The sequence below is a fragment of the Oncorhynchus gorbuscha genome, linkage group LG17, assembly GCF_021184085.1.
Source record: "Oncorhynchus gorbuscha isolate QuinsamMale2020 ecotype Even-year linkage group LG17, OgorEven_v1.0, whole genome shotgun sequence".
Lineage (NCBI taxonomy): Eukaryota > Metazoa > Chordata > Actinopteri > Salmoniformes > Salmonidae > Oncorhynchus > Oncorhynchus gorbuscha.
Genome location: NC_060189.1, coordinates 35806494 through 35824990, shown reverse-complemented (window position 1 = coordinate 35824990; position 18497 = coordinate 35806494). Strand labels below are relative to the sequence as shown.

Genomic DNA, 18497 nt, shown 5'->3' with positions numbered 1-18497 from the left:
CTGGACTAAAGCATCTGCCAACTCCTGGACAGTCTGTGGTGCAACGTGGAGTTGGTGGATGGAGCGAGACATGATGTCCCGGATGTGCTCAATTGGATTCAGGTCTGGGGAACGGGCGGGCCAGTCCATAGCATCAATGCCTTCCTCTTGCAGGAACTGCTGACACTCTCCAGCCACATGAGGTCTAGCATTTTCTTGCATTAGGATATAATAATAATAAATGCCATTTAGCGGAGGAACCCAGGGCCAACCGCACCAGCATATGGTGTCACAAGTGGTCTGAGGATCTCATCTCGGTACCTAATGGCAGTTAGGCTACCTCTGGCGAGCACATGGAGGGCTGTGCGGCCCCCCAAAGAAATGCCACCCCACACCATGACTGACCCAACGCCAAACCGGTCATGCTGGAGGATGGAGTCCGTTTCTGACCGTTTGAGCAGACACATGCACATTTGTGGCCTGCTGGCAGTCATTTTGCAGGGCTCTGGCAGTGCTCCTCCTGCTCCTCTTTGCAAAGGCGGAGGTAGCGGTCCTGCTGCTGGGTTGTTGCCCTCCTACAGCCTCCTCCACGTCTCCTGATGTACTGGCCTGTCTCCTGGTCGCTCCTCCATGCTCTGGACACTACGCTGACAGACACAGCAAACCTTCTTGCCACAGCTCGCATTGATGTTCCATCCTGGATGAGCTGCACTACCTGAGCCACTTGTGTGGGTTGTAGACTCCGTCTCATGCTACCGCTAGAGTGAAAGCACCGCCAGCATTCAAAAGTGACCAAAACATCAGCCAGGAAGCATAGGAACTGAGATGTGGTCTGTGGTTATTACCTTAAGAACCACTCCTTTATTGGGGGTGTCTTGCTGATTGCCTATAATTTCCACCGGTTGTCTATTCCATTTGCACAGCAGCATGTGAAATGTATTGTCAATCACTGTTGCTTCCTAAGTGGACAGTTTGATTTCACAGAGGTGTGATTGACTTGGAGTTATTGTGTTTACGTGTTCCCTTTATTTTTTTGAGCAGTGTACACACACTTTCAGCATTTATTTATTTCATCACATTTCCAGTGGGTCAGAAGTTTACATACACTCAAATTAGTATTTGGTAGCATTGCCTTCACATCGTTTAACTTGGGTCAAACGTTTCAGGTAGCCTTCCACAAGCTTCCTACAATAAGTTGGGTGAATTTCGGCCCATTCCTCCTGACAGAGCTGGTGTAACTTGAGTCAGGTTTGTAGGCTTCCCATGCTTGCACACACTTTTCAGTTCTGCCCACACATTTTCTATAGGATTGATGTCAGGGCTTTGTGATGGCCACTCCAATACCTAGACTTCGTTGTCCTTAAGCCATTTTGCCACAACTTTGTAAGTATGCTTGGGGTCATTGTCCATTTGGAAGACCCATTTGCAACCAAGCTTCAACTTCCTGACTGATGTCGCTTCAATATAGCCACATAATGTTCCTGCCTCATGATGCCATCTATTTTGTGAAGTGCACCAGTCCCACCTGCAGCAAAGCACACCCACAACATGATGCTGCCACCCCCGTGCTTCACGGTTGGGATGGTGTTCTTTGGCTTGCAAGCCTCCCTTTTTCCTACAAACATAACAATGGTCATTATGGCCAAACAGTTCTATTTTTGTTTCATCAGACCAGAAGACATTACTCCAAAAAGTACGATCTTTGTCCCCATGTGCAGTTGCAAACCGTAGTCTGGCATTTTTATGGCGGTTTTAGAGCAGTGGCTTCTTCCTTGCCAAGCAGCCTATCAGGTTATGTCGATATAAGACTTGTTTCACTGTGGATATAGATACTTTTGTACCCGTTTCCTCCAATATCTTCACACAGTCCTTTGCTGTTGTTCTGGGATTGATTTGCACGTTTGGCACCAAAGAGAGACAGAACATGTCTCCTTCCTGAGCAGTATGACGGCTGCGTGGTCCCATGGTGTTTATACTAACCGTGGTACCTTCAGGTGTTTGGAACTTGCTCGCAAGAATGAAGACTTGGGAGTACAATTTATTTATTTTTCATCTTGGCTGATTTCTTTTGATTTTCCCACGATGTCAAGCAAAGAGGCACAGTTTGAAGGTAGGCCTTGAAATACATCCACAGGTACACCTTCAATTGACTCAAATGATGTCAATTAGCCAATCAGAAGCTTGTGATAGTGAATTATAATTGAAATAATCTGTCTGTAAATAATTGTTGGAATAATTACTTGCATCATGCACAAAGTAGATGCCCTAACCGACTTTCCAAAACTATAGTTTGTTGAACAATACATTTGTTGAGTGGTTAATAAGCAAGTTTTAATGACTAATCTAAGTGTATGTAAACTTAAAACTTAAACTGTATGCATGTATACACAGTCAAAAGTTTTAGAACACCTACTCATTCATGGGTTTAACTTTTTCTACATTGTAGAATTAGTGAAGACATCAAAACAATGAAATAACATATGGAATCACATAACCCAAAAGTATAACAAATATAAATATATTTTAGATTCTTCCAAGTAGCCACCCTTTGATGACAGCTTTGCACTCTTGGCATTCTCTCAACCAGCTTCACCTGGAATACTTTTCCAACAGTCTTGAAGGAGTTCCCACATACGCTGAGCACTTGTTGACTACTTTTCCCTCACTCTGCAGTCCAACTCATCCCAATTGGGTTGAGGTCGGGTTGATTGTGGAGGCCAGGTCATCTGATGCAGCCCTCCATCACTCTCCTTCTTGGTGGAATAGCCCTTACACACCCTAGAGGTGTGTTGGGTGACTGTCGCTGGTTCAGTATGCCTTGAATTCGAAAGAAAATCACTGACATTGTCACCAGAAAAGAACCCCCAGACAATCACACCTCTTCCATGCTTCACGATGGGAAACACATGTGGAGAGAATCCATTCAACTACTCTGCGTCTCACAAAGACACGGCGGTTGGAACCAGAAATCTCACATTTGAGCTCAGACCAAAAGGACAGATGTCCACCAGTCTAATGTCCATTGCTCATGTTTCTTGGCCCAAGCAAGTCTCTTCTTCTTATTGGTGTCCTTCAGTAATGGTTTCATTGCAGCAAATCGACCACGAAGAACTGATTCACGCAGTCTCCTCTGAACAGTTGATGTTGAGATGTGTCTGTTACTTGAACTCTGAAGCATTTCTTTGGGCTGAAATTTCTGAGGCTGGTAACTAATTGAACTCATCCACTGCAGTAGCGGTAACTCTGGGTCTTCCATTCCTGTGGCTGTGCTCATAAGAGCTAGTTTCATCATTGCGCTTGACGGCTTACTGCCCCAATAGGTCCACAGACGACACACTCACCATCACACTGCCATATCCCATCTGGACAAGAGGAATACCTATGTAAGAATGATGTTCATTGACTACAGCTCAGCATTTAACACCATAGCACCCTCCAAACTTGTCATAAAGCTCGAGACCCTGAGTCTCGACCCCACCCTGTACAACTGGGACCTGGACTTTGACGGTCCACCCCCAGGTGATGAGGGTAGGAAACAACATCTCCACTCCACTGATCCTCAACACTTGGGCCCCACAAGGGTGCTGCACTGTCAGAACTAGAAGCACAAGCATTTCGCTACACTCGCATTAACATCTGATAACCATGTGTATGTGACCAATAAAATGATTTGTTTTTTGTGACTGCACTTTGAAATGTTCCGGATTGACTGACCTTCATGTCTTAAAGTAATGGACTGTTGTTTCTCTTTGCTTATTTGAGCTATTCTTGTCATAATATGGATTTGGCCTTTTACCAAATAGGGCTCTCTTCTGTAGATCACCCCTACCGTGTCTCAACAGAACTGATTGGATCAAACGCATTAAGGATAGAAATTCCACAATTTCACTTTTAACAAGGCACACCTGTTAACTGAAATGCATTCCAGGTGACTACCTCATGAAGCTGGTTGAGAGAATGCCAAGAGTGTGCAAAGCTATCAAGGCAAAATTTGGCTTTTTTTTTAAAGGATCTCAAATATATTTTGATTTGTTTAAGCATTTTTTGGTTACTACATGCATTTCATAGTGTTGATGCCTTCACTATTATTCTACAATGTAGAAAATAGTCAAAAGAAAAGAAAACCCCTTGAATGAGTAGGTGTGGGGTCCGACCCTATACTAGGTTTACTTAAACTAGACCTTGTGTATATTTGTAGCAAACACAGCGAGCAGTGGCGCGAATGAGAGCCACGAGGGCACAGCCACCACTTGCTCCTCATCCCCTTGCAGTGGTGCGGATCAGTTTCACATTAATATGACCTCATTTTCAGTGAGACACAGAACTCTTCGACTAGCACAGACGAACAATTGAGGACAAAAAGGGTGAGAACACACTAGGCCTACTTTTTGTCATGCATATGTAAAGTGTCCCCATTTCACAAGCTAAAGATACATTTTTCCAGCGGCTACTGAACATAAATTAAAAGGCTTCTTTAGCCGCTTCTCAGATTAAGAGTGCTGAGCTAAGATCGGTTTTGCCTTTTAAATTATAATGGATAAGATAATGAAATCAAAATGATTAAGACGTGGGCCTGTATGAACAAAGAAAATCTGAGTAGAAGTGCTGATAAAGGATCTGTCCATATGATCTTATTCAGCATGGTCTAAAAGGCTAAACTGATCCTGGAACAGCACTCTCACTCCGAGAAGCTATGTGGATACAGGCACTCATTTTGATAACAAAACCACACTATGCTGAAAATGCGCAATCAAAATATCATTGCATTAATATAGAATTCCCAACCTAGAATAAATAAAAACTGGGTCTAGGCCTTTGGCCATTTCACAGCGCATTTAAAAATATATATATATTTAGAGGGCCTGATTTATTTGGTTCCTCAACATTCTTCTCCAGAGGAGAAGAGGAGAACTTTAGCGAGTTCTCACAACCCAGCGCTTCTCTGCTGCCCATTGTGGACTGCGGCACAGCACCAGTGTATGAGTGTGGGTGTATGCATGCAGGGGAGTAAAACTAAAGCAAGTAATATGCACACAAATGAATTCTTCCAAGCCTTCCGTGTACAGCACAGCACATCAGTACGATTAAACTGGTCACACACACACACACACACACACACACACACACACACACACACACACACACACACACGAGAGAGAGTGAGTCACAGAGAGAGTGAGTCACACACAGGCTCTTTTCACATAGATTGTGAGGTTAACTATAATCAAAGCCGGGGGGGGATTCTACTCAGCCAAGATATAGAATTGTTTTAAGATGGTCATACCATGGATGATTTAGCCATTAGATTAATTATTGAATTTCTATTATTGAATACCTCAATAACTCCAATTGTATGGGTTACCTTAAGACGAGTCCCGTGACACTTCTGGGGGTCGTAGAGTAAGTACACAAGTGGGCGTTAAAAAAACGCAAAAAGGCCCAGAATGCTAACAAAATTTGCACAAGTAATAGTGAAATGAAAATAAACAAATTGCAGCGACAGACAATCCAGCCCAAAGTTACACATATAGAGCTACCGAATGTCATTTTTGGTGAGTTTGGACATTTACAAACGAACGTGAACAAGAGATTGTGCAAATTAACAAAAGTTTACACATGCAGTACTGGCTCTCCTGCAGCAGTACATGCTGTGTCTGTGTGGAATCTGGAGTCGCTAGAGCAATGGGCCTGCCTGTTCTGCTTGGAGAAGAGGGGGGAGGAGCAGACAGGGCTGAGATGGAGGAGAAAAAAAACACAAGGAAATCAGGATAGCAGTGGCAGCTGTACAAATAACTAATCCAAAGGGTGTTGACTTCTCAAACCAGACAGGGGCCTCCCGAGTGGTGCAGCAGTCTAAGGCACTGCATCTCAGTGCTAGAGGTTTCACTACAGACAATGGTTCAATCCCGGGCTGTATCACAACTGGCCACGACACATAATTGGTCCAGCGTCGTCCAGGTTAGGGAAGGGTTTGGCCGTCATTGTAAAATAAGAATTTGCTCTTAACCTGTTACTCCTACCCCCTACTTTTTCGAACATTCTGTTAAAAATCGTGCAACATTTCAGCGCCCTGCTGCTCATGCTAGGTATATAGTATATGTGGATAGAAAACACTCAGACGTTTATAAAAAACTGGTTAAATCACGGCTGTGACTATAACAGAACGTGCGTTTCATCGAAAAGCGCAGGAAAATCTGATCACTGAAAATATATCAAGGCGCCACTTGCATGAATTGTCTAAGGGAAAGCAAATGACCTGGAGCCGAGATTGCAATTCCTACAGCTTCCACACGATGTCAACAGTCTTGTCATTTGCCTAGGCTTTGTTTCTTGGTCAAACGAAGAAGAGACAGCCGATTTCTTCAGGTTTCCGACCGGATATTTTGGTTGAGATTTACCCGGACATTATTTCCAGACGTACCCCTATAGAATATACATCTCCTCGTGATCAATTTGATCGCTTATTAACATTTACTAATACCTAAAGTTGCATTACAAAAGTATTTAAGTGTTTTGTGAAAGTTAATCGTCGACTTTTCTAATTTTAAAAAATGACGTTACGTTATAAGACGCTATTTTTTTTCGTTTATCACACAGTCTTCATAGATCGATATCTAGGCTATATATGGACCGATTTAAAAATCGGGAAAAAAAGACCCAATAGTGATGTTTATGGGACATCTAGGAGTGCCAACAAATAAGATGGTCAAAGGTAATGAATGTTTTAGATTTTATTTGTGCGGTTTGTGTAGCGCCGACTATGCTAATTATTTTGTTTACGTCCCCTGCTGGTCTTTTGGGGTGTTACATGCTATCAGATAATAGCTTCTCATGCTTTCGCCGAAAAGCATTTTAAAAATCTGACTTGTTGCCTGGATTCACAACGAGTGTAGCTTTAATTCAATACCCTGCATGTGTATTTTAATGAACGTTTGAGTTTTAACTAGTACTATTAGCATTTAGCGTAGCGCATTTGCATTTCCAGATGTCTAGATGGGACGCCTGCGTGTCAGGTAGGAGCAAGAGGTTAACAAAAGGCTTAGCTTGAGAGCTAGCATATTTATTTAATTTCATTTGCGATTTTCATGAATAGTTAACGTTGCGTTATGGTAATGGGCTTGAGCCTGTAGTCACGATCCCGGATGGCTCGACAAAAGAAGTTAACAGAGTCTAGATCCCGCAAAACACCAGTCTCAACATCAATAGTGAAGAGGCGACTCCGGGATGCTGGCCTTCTAGGCAGAGTTCCTCTGTCCAGTGTCTGTTCTTTTGCCCATATTAATCTAGACTTTTTATTGGCCAGTCTGAGATATGGCTTTTTCTTTGCAACTCTGCCTAGAAGGCCAGCAACCTGGAGGCGCCTTTTCTCTGTTAATGTTGAGACTGGTGTTTTGCGGGTACTATTTAACAAAGCTGTCAGTTGAGGACTTGTGAGGCGCCCGTTTCTCAAACTAGACACTCTAATGTACTTGTCCTCTTGCTCAGTTGTGCGCCGGGGCATCCCACTCCTATTCTGGTTAGAGCCTGTTGGCGCTGTTCTGCGAAGGGAGTAGTACACCGCGTTGAATGAGATCTTCAGTTTCTTGGCAATTTCTCACATGGAATAGCCTTCATTTCTCAGAACAAGAATAGACTGACGAGTTTCAGAAGAAAGTCCTTTGTTTCTGGCCATTTTGAGCCTGTAATCAAACCCAAATTCTGATGCTCCAGATACTCAACTAGTTTAAAACGATAAACTTGGATTAGTTAACCTCTTGCTCCTACCCAACACGCAGGCGTCCCATCTAGACATCTGGAAATGCAAATGCGCTATGCTAAATGCCAATAGCACTCGTTAAAACTCAAACGTTCATTAAAATACACATGCAGGGTATTGAATTAAAGCTACTCGTTGTGAATCCAGGCAACAAGTCAGATTTTTTAAATGCTTTTCGGCGAAAGCATGAGAAGCTATTATCTGATAGCATGTAACACCCCAAAAGACCCGCAGGGGACGTAAACAAAATAATTAGCATAGTCGTCGCTACACAAACCGCACAAATAAAATATAAAACACTCATTACCTTTGACCATCTTCTTTGTTGGCACTCCTAGATGTCCCATAAACATCACTATTGGGTCTTTTTTTTCGATTAAATCGGTCCATATATAGCCTATATATCGATCTAAGAAGACTGTGATCAAGGAAAAAAAAATAGCGTTTTATAACGTAACGTCATTTTTAAAAATAAAAAAAGTTGACGATAAACTTTCACAAAACACTTCAAAATACTTTTGTAATGCAACTTTAGGTATTAGTAAACGTTAATAAGCGATGAAATTGATCACGAGGCGATGTATATTCTATAGCTGTACGTCTGGAAATAATTTCCGGGTAAATCTCAACCAAAATATCCGGTCGGAGACCGGAAGAAATGCGCTGCCTTGTGTCCGTTTGACCAAAAAACAAATCGTAGGCAAATGACAAGACTGTTGACATCGTGTGGAAGCTGTAGGTATTGCAACCTCGGCCCCATTTAATGTGGATCACATTCAACACTGGGTTCTAATGGCGCATGGATACATTTTCCCATTTTCAGTGATCAGATTTTCCTGCGCTTTTCGATGAAACGCACGTTCTGTTATAGTCACAGCCGTGATTTAACCAGTTTTATAAACGTCTGAGTGTTTTCTATCCACACATACTAATCATATGCATATACTGTATTCCTGGCATGAGTAGCAGGGCGCCAGCTACAAATAGTCATTTACAACATTAACAATGTCTACACTGTATTTCTGATCAATTTGATGCTATTTTAAAAATAAAAAAATAAAAGTGCTTTTCTTTCAAAAACAAGGACACTTATAAGTGACCCCAAACTTTAGAACGGTAGTGTAGCTGTCTATTCTTTCTATGATAGGCCTAAACATTAGAACTATGATGGCTATGCATAATTTTTAGCAAAGAACACTACCTTTTCATTCTAAGCTCATTCACTTGTGTGGCTGCAAGCCAAATTGTGTTACACTTCAGTTGTCATCTGATGTAAATTAAGGTACTTTCTGTCGAATGTGTTACACTACTGTATTTTCTGTGAAGGAAAACTATAGTTGCACATCACCTGAACCCTGTATTGAATTTAAAAAAAATTAAAACATGACTTTCAATATAAAAGTCAATGCACAGCTGGATTCACCTGCTCCCACATCCTCCTGTTACTATTTACAAACAAATAGTTGACTGGCCCAAATATGCTGGGGAACTAGGCTTCATAACGTAAAATAAGAACGCAATCTGCTTTATTCCCTAACGCGTTGCATCTGGATAGCTGTGCTATTGTCTTGCAAGTTAGATTTAACGTGTGTACGAACAAAATAAACCCTTTAGTTGTCTGCACATTCTTGTGAATTGTTGCATTATTCAAGAGTATAGTAAGCTACCTCATGATTATGTCTGTAGGATTTAGATTCCTTCCTGCTACTCCAATCAACTACAATCGCCCCGTCATACACAAACCTGTGCCAAGCCAATGCTCCAGTCCCATGACTAGGTCGAGAAGAGATGCAACGAGGACACCCTGAATGACAAAGAAGCCCACAGAGCACAGCTGTACAGGATCTCCAATTTCATCAGTAGCAGCTTCTAGACCAGACCTAATTCTGATGCTGCTGCACCATGTCCCTATCCATGATTGCCTAGCTGCACCATAGAAATATAATCCATATTACAGTCACTTTTAAAAAGCTCTGGCTCCATCCATTAGAGACCCATTGACTTGAATCGGGACGCACATTCTAGAGATTGTTTTCCCATGGGCTACCCTCTCCTTTCATAAGGCGCTTCCTTTACCTGAACTTACTGAGGAGTTTCCATCCTAATACAATAGCACTTTAAACAGTCAGGAAAAGGAGGGGTGGGGCTGTCTGCTGCAATTCTTATACAAAGCCATTTCCATTCCCAAGCACTTGGTTGAGAAGCGCTAAAAGTGCTATGGAGTCCAGCTGCTGAAATTGAGGGGATTTTCTAATATAGGCTGGTACAGTAAAGTATATCAAACAATAAATCATGAAAGCAACTAATCCAGAGAGAGAAAGAAGCTTAGTTTAATAGATTTTGGACCACGCTAACAAAACATGCTTTTCTGCCCCTTTGGTATAAATCCATCATTACCAAAAAAATTAAGTCTTAAGAGTTCAAACACTTTATGCACTGCACAGCTCATGACTCCAGTCAATAACAGAGCTGGGAATTGCCAGGGAACTCACGATACGATATTGTCCCAATACATATCGTATTGGCACCTAAGTATCGCAATTCTACACTGAACAAAAATGCCACAGATGTTCCTCTACCATAAGCCGCCTCCAACATAATTTTAGAGAATTTGGCAGCCGGCCAAAACGCAGACCATGTGTAACCACGCCAGGCCAGGACCTCCACATCCGGCTTCTTCACCTGTGGGATCGTCTGAGACCAGCCACCCAGGCAGCTGGGGCGGCAGTGTAGCCTAGTGGTTAGAGCGTTGGGCTAGTAACCGGAAGTTCAAATCCCCGAGCTGACAAGGTACAAAATCTGTCATTCTGCCCCTGAACAGGCAGTTATCCCACTGTTCCTAGGCAGTCATTGAAAATAAGAATGTATTCTTAACTGACTTGCCTGGTTAAATAAAGGTAAAATAAAAAAATAACAGCTGATGAGACAGAGTTTGTGCAGAAATTCTTTGGTTGTGCAAACTGTCGGAAACCGTCTCAGGGAAGCGCATCTGGGTGCTCGACATCCTCACTATGGTCTTGACCAGACTGCAGTTTGGCGCCGTTACCGACATCAGTCGGCAAATGCTCACCTTCGATGGCCACTGTCATGCTGGAGAAGTGTGCTCATCATGGATGAATCCCAGTTTCAACTGTACCAGGCAGATGGCAGAGAGCGTGGGGATAGCGGTTTGAGGTCAACGGTGTGAACAGAGTGCCCTATAGTGGCGGTGGAGTTATGTTATGGGCAGACATATGCTACGGCAAGACGAACACAGTGGTAGGCCACACAAGCTCACAGAATGGGACCGCTGAGTGCATAGTAGAGGTCGACCGAATATGAATTTTCACCGCCGATACCGATTACCGGAGGACCAAAAAAGCCGATGCCGATTAAAATCGGACAATTTGTTTTTTGTAATAATGACAATTACAACAATACTGAATGAACACTTATTTTAACTTAATATAATACCAATAAAAATCAATTTAGCCTCAAATAAATAATGAAACATGTTCAATTTGGTTTAAATAATGCAAAAACAAAGTGTTAGAAGTAAAAGTGCAATATGTGCCATGTAAAAAGAAAGCTACCTTTTGAGTTCCTTGCTCAGAACATGAGAACATATGAAAGTTGTAAGAGGTTTTAAGTTGTAGTTAATATAGCATTTATAGGACTATTTCTCTCTGTACCATTTGTATTTCATGTACCTTTGACTATTGGATGTATAGGCACTATAGTATTGCCAGTGTAACAGTATAGCTTCCGTCCCTCTCCTCGCCCCTACCTGGGCTCGAACCACGAACACATCTACAACAGCCACACTCAAGGCAGCGTTACACATCGCTCCACAAAAGCCGCGGGGGAATAACTACTCCAAGTCTCAGAGCGAGTGACGTTTGAAACAATATTAGCGCACACCCCGCTAACTAGCTAGCCATTTCACATCGGTTACACCAGCCATTAGGCTTGAAGTCATAAACAGCGCTGTGCTTGCGAAGAGCTGCTGGCAAAACGCACAAAAGTGCTGTTTGAATGAATGCTTACGAGCCTGCTGCTGCCTACCATCGCTTAGTCAGACTGCTCTATCAAATCATAGACTTAATTATAACATAACACAGAAATACGAGCCTTAGGTCATTAATATGGTCAAATCCGGAAACTACCATTTCGAAAACAAAACGTTTATTATTTCAGTGAAATACGGAACCGTTGGTTATTTTATCTAAATGGGTGGCATTCCTAAGTCTAAATATTCTTGTTACATTGCACAACCTTCAATGTTATGTCATAATACGTAAAATTCTGGCAAATTAGTTCACAATGAGCCAGGCTGCCCAAACTGTTGCATATACCGACTATGCGTGCAATTAACGCAAGAGAAGTGACACAATTTTACCTGGTTAATATTGCCTGCTAACCTGGATTTCTTTTAGCTAAATATGCAGGTTTAAAAATATATACTTCTGTGTATTGATTTTAAGAAAGGCATTGGTGATTGTGCTTTTTTCGCAAATGTGCTTTTGTTAAATCATCCCCCAGCGTTGCATCGATTATATGCAAAGCAGGACACGCTAGATAAACTAGTAATATCAACCGTGTAGTTATAACTAGTGATTATGATTGATTGTTTTTATAAGACAAGTTTAATGCTAGCTAGCAACTTGGCTTCTACGGCATTCGAGTAACAGGCAGGCTCCTCGTGCAGTGCAATGAGGCAGGTGGTTAGAGCATTGGACAAGTTAACTGTAAGGTTGCAAGACTGGATCCCCTGAGCTGACAAGGTGAAAATCTGTCATTCTGCCCCTGAACAAGGGCAGTTAACCCACTGTTCCTAGGCCGTCATTGAAAATAAGATGTGTTAACTGACTTTCCTAGTTAAATAAATAAAGGTATTTTTTTCAATTAAAATGAAAGAATGTCAAGTAAAAATCGGCGCCCAAAAAAACAGATTGATTGTTATTAACCTGTTACTCCTACACCCTACTTTTTCGAACATTCTGTTAAAAATCGCGCAACATTTCAGCGCCCTGCTACTCAGGCCAGGATTATAGTATATGCATATGATTAGTATGTGTGGATAGAAAACACTCAGACGTTTATAAAACTGGTTAAATCACGGCTGTGACTAACAGAACGTGCGTTTCATCGAAAAGTGCAGGAAAATCTGATCACTGAAAATGGAAAAATATATCCATCCGCCACTTCAACCCATTGTTATAGGCGAACGACATTAAATGGGGCTGAGGTTGCAGTACCTACAGCTTCCACACGATGTCAACAGTCTTGTCATTTGCCTAGTCTTTGTTTCTTGGTCAAACGAAGAAGAGACAGCCGATTTCTTCAGGTCTCCGACCGGATATTTTGGTTGAGATTTACCCGGACATTATTTCCAGACGTACCCCTATAGAATATACATCTCCTCGTGATCAATTTGATCGCTTATTAACATTTACTAATACCTAAAGTTGCATTACAAAAGTATTTCGAAGTGTTTTGTGAAAGTTCGTCGACTTTTTTAATTTAAAAAAATGACGTTACGTTATAAGACGCAATTTTTTTCCGTTTATCACACAGTCTTCATAGATCGATATCTAGGCTATATATGGACCAATTTAATAGAAAAAAGACCCAATAGTGATTATGGGACATCTAGGAGTGCCAACAAAGAAGATGGTCAAAGGTAATGAATGTTTTATATTTTATTTGTGCGGTTTGTGTAGCGACGACTATGCTAATTATTTTGTTTACGTCCCATGCGGGTTTTTTGGGGTGTTGCGTGCTATCAGATAATAGCTTCTCATGCTTTCGCCGAAAAGCATTTTAAAAATCTGACTCGTTGCCTGGATTCACAACGAGTAGCTTTAATTCAATACCCTGCATGTGTATTTTAATGAACGTTTGAGTTTTAACTAGTACTATTAGCATTTAGCGTAGTGCATTTGCATTTCCAGATGTCTAGGTGGGACGCCTGCGTGTCAGGTAGGAGCAAGAGGTTAAAACTTGAAATCGGCCCTAATTAATCTGCCATTACGATAAAATCGATAGACCTCTAGTGCATAGAGTGTAATAATCATTTGTCCTAGGTTGCAATACTCACTACCGAGTTCCAAACTGCTTCGAGAAGCAACGTCAGCACAACTGTCGGGAACTTCATAAAATTGGTTTCCATGGCCGAGCAGCCGCACACAAGCCTAAGATCACCATACGCAATGCCAAGCGTCGGCCGGTGTGGTGTAAAGCCCGCTACCATTGGTGTCAGGAGCAGTAGAAACGGACGAATCTGGGTTTGGCGGATGCCAAAAAAAACACTAGCTGCAAAAATGCATAATGCCAACTGTAAAGTTTGGTGGAGGGGGAATAATGGTCTGGGGCTGTTTATGCTTCGGGCTAGGCCCCTTAGTTTGTCTAGTTAAATAAAGGTTAAATAAAAATAAACAATTCCAGTGTATGGAAATCTTAAAGCTACAGCATACAATAACATTTTCCATACAGAAATGGTTTGTCAAGATTGGTGTAGAAGAACTTGACTGGCCTGCACAGAGCCCTGACCTCAACCCCATCGAACACCTTTGGGATTAATTGGAACGGCGACTGCATGCCAGGCCTAGTCGCCCAACATCAGTGCCCGACCTCACTAATGCGCTTGTGGCTGAATGGAAGTCCCCGCAGCAATCTAGTGGAAATCCTTCCCAGAAGATTGGAGGCTATTATAGCATCAACAAGGGGGGACCAACTCCATATTAATGCCCATGATTTTGACATGAGATGTTCAGACGAGCAAGGGTCCACATACTTTTGGTCATGTCGTGTATCTGTGACCAATCTGTATTCCCAGTCAGGTGAAATCCATAGATTAGGGCCTAATTAACAAATTTCAATTGACTGACGTCCTTATATAACTCCTTAAAATCTTTGAAATGATTGCATGTTGCGTTTACAATCTGTTCAGAGTATGCGTATTGCGATTCGATGTTCCAAACATATTGCTCACCATATGTCTGCTGCAGAGGGACAAGAGAGCCATGAGAAAATGAGCCAACTAGCACAAAAATATTATAGCGATAGTTAAAACAATACGATATATATCGTCAAAAGTAATATATCAATTATGCATTCTGACCCCTGACTGACCAGTAAAAGGTGTGCAAGTAGCCTGGGTAGAACACAAAAAACTCATAACAAATCAAGTAAAGAGACATCCATGATACCCTCAACAGTCCACACACCAATGCTGTGAAGCACTGACGAACTGTAACAAGTGCTGTCTTGTCTGAACAGTGACATGGCACACAAGACCATTGATTTGGGGGTGATCTCTCATAGCAACATGATTCTGTCATGGCCACTGAGACTCGGAGCCACAGTCTCAACAGCACTTCAGTTGGCAACATTTCAGTTATCTGACCAGTAGCTATCAGCTAGCTGGGGCCTGGGCCGATAAAGCCATTAGCTCAGAAAGGTCCATCTAAAATAGTGAAATATTAGGCAAGCCAACAAACAATTTGACTATTGAAATCAGATCCTTCAAAAGTTCAAACCAAAAATAAAAATGTCCATATTTCTGAAGATTAGAAGATTAGAAATCTATGTCAATGCTCCAGTTACACGTGTAGTCCATCAACAACAGACCATCACAGGCATACACAAACAGAGGACCTCTTACCTAACAGGGCTGGTCTTAAATTCCACACCTCTACTCAGAAGTTCACACCTATTCAGTAATTAGTCTACTTTGGGGGGTGGGGTGTGAAGAGCTATGATGAGTAGCTAGAGTGCACAGCCAGAAGTTTGTCTCAACCTCCTTTGCCAAGCAAATGGCTTCAGCTCTGACACCACAACAGGTATAGCAATAGCAACATACAGCACACCTGGCAGGGTAGCCTAGTGGTTAGAGCATTGGATTAGCAACCGGAAGGTTGCAAGTTCGAATCCCCGAGCTGACAAGGTACAGGCAGTCATTTAAAATAAGTCAAGTTCCAGCAGGTGGAACTTGACTTGCCTAGTTAAAGGTAAAATAAAAATAAAATCTCACCCTGCCTATTGGATAGACTCATAAAGGGGAACAGAAACAACCACAACATTTTGCTGGAGTGCAAACAAGACAGAACTTCATTTCTCCCTCAAGTAAGAAAATGGATATAGGCTTTCAACAAACCTCGTACAAAACACCCGAGTTATTTTTGGCTTAGCGAATTCCTTCCTATCTAGCCCTTTCATACAGTCGCACACCATTCAGTCACAGTTCTCCTATGCTACGGCATTTCATGTATTACGGTAATCTAAACGTTCATACAGTTGGTCTGTCTGCATGTCGCAAAACAAACTGCCATTGCTTTGTTGCAATTGTATGGAGCCTAACGTCAAAGCATGCTTCCAAATTCAGCATTGCCCAAATGACTCAGTATGAGAAGACCAATAATGGAATGCACTGAGGGACAAAGAGCATGTAGGAGCATGCATTCACAGCATAATATATTTTTAAAAAACACTTGCTGTATGGGTATTAAACAGCCACATTGAAATGTAAAGGACAATCAGCAGGCAAGGCCCACAACTCATACAGCACGAACACTAATTATTCAAACACAATCATTTGTATTACAAAAAGTACATTTCCTTTGGTGTTCCTTTGGTGCAAGTTGTCAAGAGTGAATTATTGGGGCTCAGGTGGAAAGCTTCCTGGGAGTAAAGACAACGACAGAGCAGCGAGAGAACAGTAAGAACAGAACAGGATTAAAAGCCACTTATCTAAAAGACAAAAAGCTTGTCATAACCTGTTGCACTCGCAGGCCTGGCCCGCCTCACCCACTCCAAATAAATTCAAAGGCAATCAACAGGTTGTTTCTGCCACGTAGGAAACACCGGTGTTGAACACATCTTTTTCTCTGGTAGTGCTATGTGAGTCCTAACAGAGTGGACAAACATGTTTGACACTGTGGGCTGTCCAGTTGTCAGGATGCATTGGTGGGAGGAATAGGCCAAATCACCAGCGGGTGGAACTTTCAGACAGCCGCACTTGACTACACACTGAAGAGGTTCTCATTAATTTTTCATAGAAAGGTTGCAATGCATGGGCTACATCTACTCCAGATTTGCACACTAAACCTAAAAGCATGTAGGATATATCTAGCCTAACCTATACCTGCACAATGCCAATATTGGGCGATTCCATACCAGGAAGGCCCAAAATATTTTTGGCATTTCCAATTGTTCTGGCAATTCTCACATAGAAAAGTAATTAAGAAAAGTAATTAGGAGAAAGGATGTTGGATATGATTTTTACTAAGGATGTAACAATTCGTCGATATGCATCGGCCCCCAATTCAAATGTTTAAGATGCATCGGTCCGTGGACCCCAAACCGATCCAAATATAGCATGCATTGGTCAGAAAATGTATTCAAACGCTAGGAATCACCAGTTTTTTTTCTCATAATAGATTCCTTCCAAAAATACTGCACCAGTCGTGGCCTAAAGTTTTGAGAATGACAAATACTAATTTTCACAATCTGCTGCCTCAGTTTGTAAGATGGCAATTTGCATAACCTCCATAACATTCTGAAGAGCGATCAGATGAATTGCAAAGTCACTCTTCGCCATGCAAACGAACTAAATCCCCCAAAAACATTTCCATTGCATTTCAGCCCTGCCACAAAAGGACCAGCTGACATCATGTCAGTAATTCTCTCGTTAACACAGGTGTGAGTGTTGACAGGGACAAGGCTGAAGATCACTCTGTCATGCTGATTAAGTTCAAATAACAGACTGGAAGCTTCAAAAGGAGGGTGCTGCTTGGAATCATTGTTCTTCCTCTGTCTTCTATGGTTACTTGCAATCGAACACGTGCCGTCATCGTTGCTTTGCACAAAAAGGGCTTCACAGGCAAGGATATTTTTTTCAACCATTTATCGGATCATCAAGAACTTCAAGGAGAGCGGTTCAATTGTTGTGAAGAAGGCTTCAGAGCGCCCAATACAGTCCAGCAAGCGCCAGGACCATCTCCTAAAGTTGATTCGGCTGCGGCCACGGGGCACCACCAGTACAGAGCTTGCTCAGGAATGGCACCAAGCAGGTGAGAGTGCATCTGCACACAGTGAGGCGAAGACTTTTGGAAGATGGCCTGGTATCAGGAAGGGCAGCAAAAAAGCCTCTTCTCTCCAGGAAAAACATCAGGGACAGACTGTTATTCTGCAAAAGGTACAGGTATTGGACTGCTGAGGACTGGGGTAAAGTCATTTTCTCTGATGAATCCTCATTTTGATTGTTTGGGGCATCCGGAAAAAAGCTTGTCCAGAGAAGACAATGTGAGCACTACCATCAGTCCCGTGTCATGCCAACAGTAAAGCATCCTGAGACCATTCATTTGTTGGGTTGCTCTCAAGCAAGGGAGTGGGCTCACTCACAATTTTGCCTAAGAACACAGCCATGAATAAAGAATGGTACCTACACACAGAGCAACTTCTCCTAACCATCCAGGAACAGTTTGGTGAAAAACAATGCATTTTCCAGCATGATGGAGCACCTTGCAATAAGGCAAAAGTGGCATGGTGAACAAAACATTGATATTTTGGGTTCATGGCCAGGAAACTCCCCAGACCTTAATCTCATTGAGAACTTGTAGTCAATCCTCAAGAGGCAGTTGGACAAACAATACCCCACAAATTCTGACAAACTCCAAGCAGTGATTATGCAAGAATGGGCTGCCATCAGTCAGGATGTGGCCCAGAAGTTAATTAACAGCATGACAGGGCAGATTTCAGAGGACTTGAAAAAGAAGGGTCA

At 42.2% G+C, this 18497-nt stretch overlaps 1 protein-coding gene across 4 annotated transcripts in view; it reads right to left on the bottom strand.

The window, feature by feature from the left end:
• fbxo34 (F-box protein 34) overlaps positions 1-18497 on the bottom strand; it is a 48187-nt gene that overhangs the window by 15308 nt on the left and 14382 nt on the right. The window lies entirely within an intron of this gene.